This window comes from Glandiceps talaboti, chromosome 11, assembly GCF_964340395.1.
Source record: "Glandiceps talaboti chromosome 11, keGlaTala1.1, whole genome shotgun sequence".
Classification (NCBI taxonomy): domain Eukaryota; kingdom Metazoa; phylum Hemichordata; class Enteropneusta; family Spengelidae; genus Glandiceps; species Glandiceps talaboti.
In genome coordinates this window covers 15,669,077-15,678,920 of record NC_135559.1, presented here as the reverse complement: position 1 = coordinate 15,678,920, position 9,844 = coordinate 15,669,077, and positions in this window count along the sequence as shown.

Below are 9,844 nucleotides of genomic sequence, written 5' to 3'. Positions count from 1 at the left end.
CACATCATCTATCCCATAGCTACCGAAACTAAAAACCCGTACATCCCTGATCATCTACTCCATAGCTACCCAACCTAAATCATTACATCCCTGATCATCTATTCCATAACTACCCAACCTAAATCATTACACCCCTGATCATCTATCCCATAGCTACACATCCTAAATCACTACGTCCCTGATTATCTATCCCGTAGCTACCCAACCTAAATCATTACATCCCTGAGCATCTATTCCATAACTACCCAACCTAAATCATTACATCCCTGATCGTCTATCCCATACCTACCCAACCTAAATCATTAAATCCATGACCACCTATCCCATAGCTACCCAACCTAAATCATTCCATCCCTCATCATCTATGTCATAGCTACTAACCTAAATCATTACATCCCTGATCATCTATCCCATATCTACCCAACCTAAAATCCGTACATCCCTGATCATCTATCCCATAACTACCCAACCTAAATCATTACATCCCTCATCATCTATCCCATAGCTACCGAACCTAAATTATTACATCCCTGATCATCTATCCCATAACTACCTAACCTAAATCATTACATCCCTGATCATCTATCCCATAGCTACCCAACCTAAATCATTACATCCCCTGATCATCTATTCCATAGCTACCCAACCTAAATCATTACATCCCTGATCATCTATCCCATAGCTACCCAACCTAAATCACTACATACCACATCATCTATCCCATAGCTACCGAAACTAAAAACCCGTACATCCCTGATCATCTACTCCATAGCTACCCAACCTAAATCATTACATCCCTGATCATCTATTCCATAACTACCCAACCTAAATCATTACACCCCTGATCATCTATCCCATAGCTACACATCCTAAATCACTACGTCCCTGATTATCTATCCCGTAGCTACCCAACCTAAATCATTACATCCCTGAGCATCTATTCCATAACTACCCAACCTAAATCATTACATCCCTGATCGTCTATCCCATACCTACCCAACCTAAATCATTAAATCCATGACCACCTATCCCATAGCTACCCAACCTAAATCATTCCATCCCTCATCATCTATGTCATAGCTACTAACCTAAATCATTACATCCCTGATCATCTATCCCATATCTACCCAACCTAAAATCCGTACATCCCTGATCATCTATCCCATAACTACCCAACCTAAATCATTACATCCCTCATCATCTATCCCATAGCTACCGAACCTAAATTATTACATCTCTGATTATCTATCCCATAGCTACCCAACCTAAATCATTACATCCCTGATCATCTATCCCATAGCTACCCAACCTAAGTCACTATATCCCTTATCATCTATTACACAACCTAAATCATTATATCCCTGAGCATCTATTCCATAACTACCAAACCTAAATCATTACATCCCTGATCATCTATCCCATAGCTACCTAACCTAAATCATTACAACCCTGATCATCTATCCCATAGCTACCCAACCTAAACCCGTACATCCCTGATCATCTATCCCGTAGCTACCAAACCTAAATTATTACACCCCTGAACATCTATCCCATAGCTACCCAACCTAAATCATTACATCCCTGATCATCTATCCCATTGCTACGCAACCTAAATCATTACATCCCTGATCTTCTATCCCATAGCTGCCCAACCTAAATCATTACATCCCTGATCATCTATCCAATAGCTACCCAACCTAAATCATTACCTCCCCTGATCATCTATCCCATATCTACCCAACCCAAATCCTTACATCCCTGATTATCTATTCCATAGGTACCCAACCTAAATCATTACATCCCTGATCATCTATCCCATAGCTACCCAACCTAAATCACTACCATACCACATCATCTAACCAATAGCTACCCAAACTAAACCCGTACATCCATGAGCATCTACCCCATAGCTACCCAACCTAAATCATTACATCCCTGATCATCTATTCCATAAATACCCAACCTAAATCATTACACCCCTGATCATCTATCCCATAGCTACACAACCTAAATCACTACGTCCCTGATCATCTATCCCGTAGCTACCCAACCTAAATCACTACATCCCTGATCGTCTATCCCATAGCTACACAACCTAAATCATTACATCCCTGAGCATCTATCCCATAACTACCCAACCTAAATCATTACATCCCTGATCATCTTTCCCATAACTACCCAACCTAAATCCTTACATCCCAGATCATCTATCCCATATCTACCCAACCCAAATCCTTACATCCCTGATTATCTATTCCATAGCTACCCAACCTAAATCATTACATCCCTGATCATCTATCCCATATCTACCCAACCCAAATCCTTACACCCCTGATCATCTATCCCATAGCTACCAAACCTAAATCATTACATTCCTGATAATCTATTCCATAACTACCCAACCTAAATCATTACACCCCTGATCATCTATCCCATAGCTACGCAACCTAAATCACTACATCCCTGATCATCTATCCCTTAGCTACCCAACCTAAATCACTACATCCCTGATCGTCTATCCCATAGCTACACAACCTAAATCATTATATCCCTGAGCATCTATTCCATAACTACCCAACCTAAATCATTACATTCCTGATCGTCTATCCCATTGCTACACAACCTAAATCATTACACCCCTGATCATCTATCCTATACCTACCCAACCTAAATCACTACGTCCCTGATCATCTATTCCATAGCTACCCAACCTAAATCACTACATTCCTGATCGTCTATCCCATACCTACCCAACCTAAATCATTCCACCCCTAGGCCTAATCATCTATTCCATAACTACCCAACTTAAATCCGTAAATCCCTGATCATCTATCCGATAGCTACCCAACCTAAATCATTACATCCCTGATCATCTATTCTATAACTACCCAACCTAAATCATTACACACCTGATCATCTATCCCATAGCTACCCAACCTAAATCACTACATCCCTGATCATCTATCCCATAGCTACCCAACCTAGACCATTACATCCCTGATCATCTATTCCATAACTACCCAACCTGAATCATTACACCCCTGATCATCTATCCCATAGCTACCCAACCTAAATAATTACACCCCTGATCATCTATCCAATAGCTACCCAACCAAAATCATTACACCCCTGATCATCTATTCCATAACTACCCAACCTAAATCATTACACCCCTGATCATCTATCCCATAGCTACCCAACCTAAATAATTACACCCCTGATCATCTATCCAATAGCTACCCAACCTAAATCATTACACCCCTGATCATCTATCCCATAGCTACCCAACCTAGATCATTACACCCCTGATCATCTATCCCATAGATACCCAACCTAAATCATTACACCCCTGATCATCTATCCCATAGCTACCCAACCTAAATCTCTACATCCCTGATCATCTATCCCATAGCTACCCAACCTAAATCACTACATCCCTGATCATCTATTCCATAACTACCCAACCTAAATCATTACACCCCTGATCATCTATCCCATAGCTACCCAACCTAAATCACTACATCCCTGATCGTCTATCCCATAGCTACACAACCTAAATCATTACATCCCTGAGCATCTATTCCATAACTACCCAACCTAAATCATTACACCCCTGATCATCTATCCCATAGCTACCCAACCTAAATCATTACATCCCTGATCATCTATCCCATAGCTACCCAACCTAAATCCGTAAATCCCTGATCATCTATCCCATAGCTACCCAACCAAAATCATTACACCCCTGATCATCTATCCCATAACTACCCAACCTAAATCATTACATCCCTCATCATCTTTCCCATAACTACCTAACCTAAATCATTACACCCCTGATCATCTATCCCATAACTACCCAACCTAAATCATTACACCCCTGATCATCTATCCCATAGCTACCCAACCTAAACCATTACATCCCTGATCATCTATCCCATAGCTACCCAACCTAAACCATTACACCCCTGAGCATCTATCCCATAACTACCCAACCTAAATCATTACACCCCTGATCATCTATCCCATAACAACCCAACCTAAATCACTACATACCACATCATCTATCCCATAGCTACCCAAACTAAACCCGTACAACCCCGATCATCTACCCCATAGCTACCCAACCTAAATAATTACATCCCTGATAATCTATTCCATAACTACCCAACCTAAATCATTACATCACTGATCATCTATCCCATAACTACACAACCTAAATCACTACGTCCCTGATCATCTATCCCATAGCTACCCAACCTAAATCACTACATTCCTGATCGTCTATCCCATAGCTACACAACCTAAATCATTACATCCCTGAGCATCTATTCCATAACTACCCAACCTAAATCATTACATCCCTGATCATCTTTCCCATAGCTACCCAACCTAAATCCCTAAATCCCTGATCATCTATCCCATAGCTACCCAACCTAAATCATTACACCCCTGATCATCTATCCCATAACTACCCAACCTAAATCATTACACCCCTGATCATCTATCCCATAACTACCCAACCTAAATCATTACATCCCTGATCATCTTTCCAATGACTACCCAAGCTAAATCATTACATCCCTGATCATCTATCCCATATCTACCCAACGTAAATCATTTCATCCCTGATCATCTATCCCATAGCTACCCAACCTAAATCACTACATACCAGATCATCTATCCCATAGCTACCCAACCTAAATCCGTACATCCCTGATCATCTATCTCATAGCTACCCAACCTAAATCATTACATCCCTGATCATCTATTCAATAACTACCCAGCCTAAATCATTACACCCCTGATCATCTATCTCATAGCTACCCAACCTGAATCACTACGTCCCTGATCATCTATCCCATAGCTACCCAACCTAAAGCACTAAATCCCTGATCGTCTATCCCATAGCTACCCAACCTAAATCATTACACCTCTGATAATCTATCCCATAACTACCCAACCTAAATCATAACATCCCTGATCATCTATCCCATAACTACCCAACCTAAATCATTACATCCCTGATCATCTATCCCATAGCTACCCAACCTAAATCATTACACCCCTGATCATCTATCCCATAACTACCCAACCTAAATCATTACACCCCTGATCATCTATCCCATAACTACCCAACCTAAATCATTACATCCCTGATCATCTTTCCCATAACTACCCAACCTAAATCATTACATCCCTGATCATCTATCCCATATCTACCCAACCCAAATCCTTACATCCCTGATTATCTATTCCATAGCTACCCAACCTAAATCATTACATCCCTGATCATCTATCCCATAGCTACCCAACCTAAATCACTACATACCAGATCATCTATCCCATAGCTACCCAACCTAAATCCGTACATCCCTGATCATCTATCCCATAGCTACCCAACCTAAATCCGTACATCCCTGATCATCTATCCCATAGCTACCCAACCTAAATCATTACATCCCTGATCATCTATTCAATAACTACCCAACCTAAATCATTACACCCCTGATCATCTATCCCATAGCTACCCAACCTAAATCACTACATCCCTGATCATCTATCCCATAGCTACCCAACCCTAATCACTACATCCCTGATCGTCTATCCCATAGCTACACAACCTAAATCATTAAATCCCTGAGCATCTATTCCATAACTACCCAACCTAAATCATTACATCCCTGATCATCTATCCCATAGCTACCCAACCTAAATCCGTAAATCCCTGATCATCTATCCCATAGCTACCCAACCAAAATCATTACACCCCTGATCATCTATCCCATAGCTACCCAACCAAAATCATTACACCCCTGATCATCTATCCCATAACTACCCAACCAAAATCATTACATCCCTGATCATCTATCCCATATCTACCCAACCCAAATCCTTACATCCCTGATTATCTATTCCATAGCTACCCAACCTAAATCATTACATCCCTGATCATCTATCCCATAGCTACCCAACCTAAATCACTACATACCAGATCATCTATCCCATAGCTACCCAACCTAAATCCGTACATCCCTGATCATCTATCCCATAGCTACCCAACCTAAATCCGTACATCCCTGATCATCTATCCCATAGCTACCCAACCTAAATCATTACATCCCTGATCATCTATTCAATAACTACCCAACCTAAATCATTACACCCCTGATCATCTATCCCATAGCTACCCAACCTAAATCACTACATCCCTGATCATCTATCCCATAGCTACCCAACCCTAATCACTACATCCCTGATCGTCTATCCCATAGCTACACAACCTAAATCATTAAATCCCTGAGCATCTATTCCATAACTACCCAACCTAAATCATTACATCCCTGATCATCTATCCCATAGCTACCCAACCTAAATCCGTAAATCCCTGATCATCTATCCCATAGCTACCCAACCAAAATCATTACACCCCTGATCATCTATCCCATAGCTACCCAACCAAAATCATTACACCCCTGATCATCTATCCCATAACTACCCAACCAAAATCATTACACCCCTGATCATCTTTCCCATAACTACCTAACCTAAATCATTACACCCCTGATCATCTATCCCATAACTATCCAACCTAAATCATTACACCCCTGATCATCTATCCCATAGCTACCCAACCTAAACCATTACATCCCTGATCATCTATCCCATAGCTACCCAACCTAAACCATTACACCCCTGTGCATCTATCCCATAACTACCCAACCTAAATCATTACACCCCTGATCATCTATCCCATAACTACCCAACCTAAATCACTACATACCACATCATCTATCCCATAGCTACCCAAACTAAACCCGTACAACCCCGATCATCTACCCCATAGCTACCCAACCTAAATAATTACATCCCTGATCATCTATTCCATAACTACCCAACCTAAATCATTACACCCCTGATCATCTATCCCATAGCTACACAACCTAAATCACTACGTCCCTGATCATCTATCCCGTAGCTACCCAACCTAAATCACTACATTCCCGATCGTCTATCCCATAGCTACACAACCTAAATCATTACATCCCTGAGCATCTATTCCATAACTACCCAACTTAAATCACTACATCCCTGATCGTCTATCCCATACCTACCCAACCTAAATCATTAAATCCATGACCACCTATCCCATAGCTACACAACCTAAATCATTACATCCCTGAGCATTTATCCCATAGCTACACAACCTAAATCATTACATCCCTGATCATCTATCCCATAGCTACCCAACCAAAATCATTACACCCCTGATCATCTATCCCATAACTACCCAACCAAAATCATTACATCCCTGATCATCTATCCCATATCTACCCAACCCAAATCCTTACATCCCTGATTATCTATTCCATAGCTACCCAACCTAAATCATTACATCCCTGATCATCTATCCCATAGCTACCCAACCTAAATCACTACATACCAGATCATCTATCCCATAGCTACCCAACCTAAATCCGTACATCCCTGATCATCTATCCCATAGCTACCCAACCTAAATCCGTACATACCTGATCATCTATCCCATAGCTACCCAACCTAAATCATTACATCCCTGATCATCTATTCAATAACTACCCAACCTAAATCATTACACCCCTGATCATCTATCCCATAGCTACCCAACCTAAATCACTACATCCCTGATCATCTATCCCATAGCTACCCAACCCTAATCACTACATCCCTGATCGTCTATCCCATAGCTACACAACCTAAATCATTAAATCCCTGAGCATCTATTCCATAACTACCCAACCTAAATCATTACATCCCTGATCATCTATCCCATAGCTACCCAACCTAAATCCGTAAATCCCTGATCATCTATCCCATAGCTACCCAACCAAAATCATTACACCCCTGATCATCTATCCCATAGCTACCCAACCAAAATCATTACACCCCTGATCATCTATCCCATAACTACCCAACCAAAATCATTACACCCCTGATCATCTTTCCCATAACTACCTAACCTAAATCATTACACCCCTGATCATCTATCCCATAACTATCCAACCTAAATCATTACACCCCTGATCATCTATCCCATAGCTACCCAACCTAAACCATTACATCCCTGATCATCTATCCCATAGCTACCCAACCTAAACCATTACACCCCTGTGCATCTATCCCATAACTACCCAACCTAAATCATTACACCCCTGATCATCTATCCCATAACTACCCAACCTAAATCACTACATACCACATCATCTATCCCATAGCTACCCAAACTAAACCCGTACAACCCCGATCATCTACCCCATAGCTACCCAACCTAAATAATTACATCCCTGATCATCTATTCCATAACTACCCAACCTAAATCATTACACCCCTGATCATCTATCCCATAGCTACACAACCTAAATCACTACGTCCCTGATCATCTATCCCGTAGCTACCCAACCTAAATCACTACATTCCCGATCGTCTATCCCATAGCTACACAACCTAAATCATTACATCCCTGAGCATCTATTCCATAACTACCCAACTTAAATCACTACATCCCTGATCGTCTATCCCATACCTACCCAACCTAAATCATTAAATCCATGACCACCTATCCCATAGCTACACAACCTAAATCATTACATCCCTGAGCATTTATCCCATAGCTACACAACCTAAATCATTACATCCCTGATCATCTATCCCATAGCTACCCAACCTAAATCCGCAAATCCCTGATCATCTATCCCATAGCTACCCAACCTAAATTATTACACCCCTGATCATCTATCCCATAACTACCCAACCTAAATCATTACATCCCTGATCATCTTTCCAATAACTACCCAAGCTAAATCATTACATCCCTGATCATCTATCCCATATCTACCCAACCCAAATCATTACATCCCTGATTATCTATTCCATAGCTACCCAACCTAAATCATTACATCCCTGATCATCTATCCCATAGCTACCCAACCTAAATCACTACATACCAGATCATCTATCCTATAGCTACCCAACCTAAATCCGTACATCCCTGATCATCTATCTCATAGCTACCCAATCTAAATCATTACATCCCTGATCATCTATTCAATAACTACCCAACCTAAATCATTACACCCCTGATCATCTATCCCATAGCTACCCAACCTGAATCACTACGTCCCTGATCATCTATCCCATAGCTACCCAACCTAAATCACTACATCCCTGATCGTCTATCCCATAGCTACCCAACCTAAATCATTACAACCCTGATCATCTATCCCATAGCTACCCAACCTGAATCACTACGTCCCTGATCATCTATCCCATAGCTACCCAACCTAAATCACTACATTCCTGATCGTCTATCCCATAGCTACCCAACCTAAATCATTACACCTCTGATAATATATCCCATAACTACCCAACCTAAATCATTACATCCCTGATCTTCTATCCCATAACTACCCAACCTAAAAAATTACATCCCTGATCATCTATCCCATAGCTACCCAACCTAAATCCGTAAATCCCTGATCATCTATCCCATAGCTACCCAACCAAAATCATTACACCCCTGATCATCTATCCCATAACTACCCAACCTAAATCATTACATCCCTGATCATCTTTCCCATAACTACCCAACCTAAATCCTTACATCCCTGATTATCTATTCCATAGCTACCCAACCTAAATCATTACATCCCTGATCATCTATCCCATAGCTACCCAACCTAAATCACTACATACCAGATCATCTATCCCATAGCTACCCAACCTAAATCCGTACATCCCTGATCATCTATCCCATAGCTACCCAACCTAAATCCATACATCCCTGATCATCTATCCCATAGCTACCCAA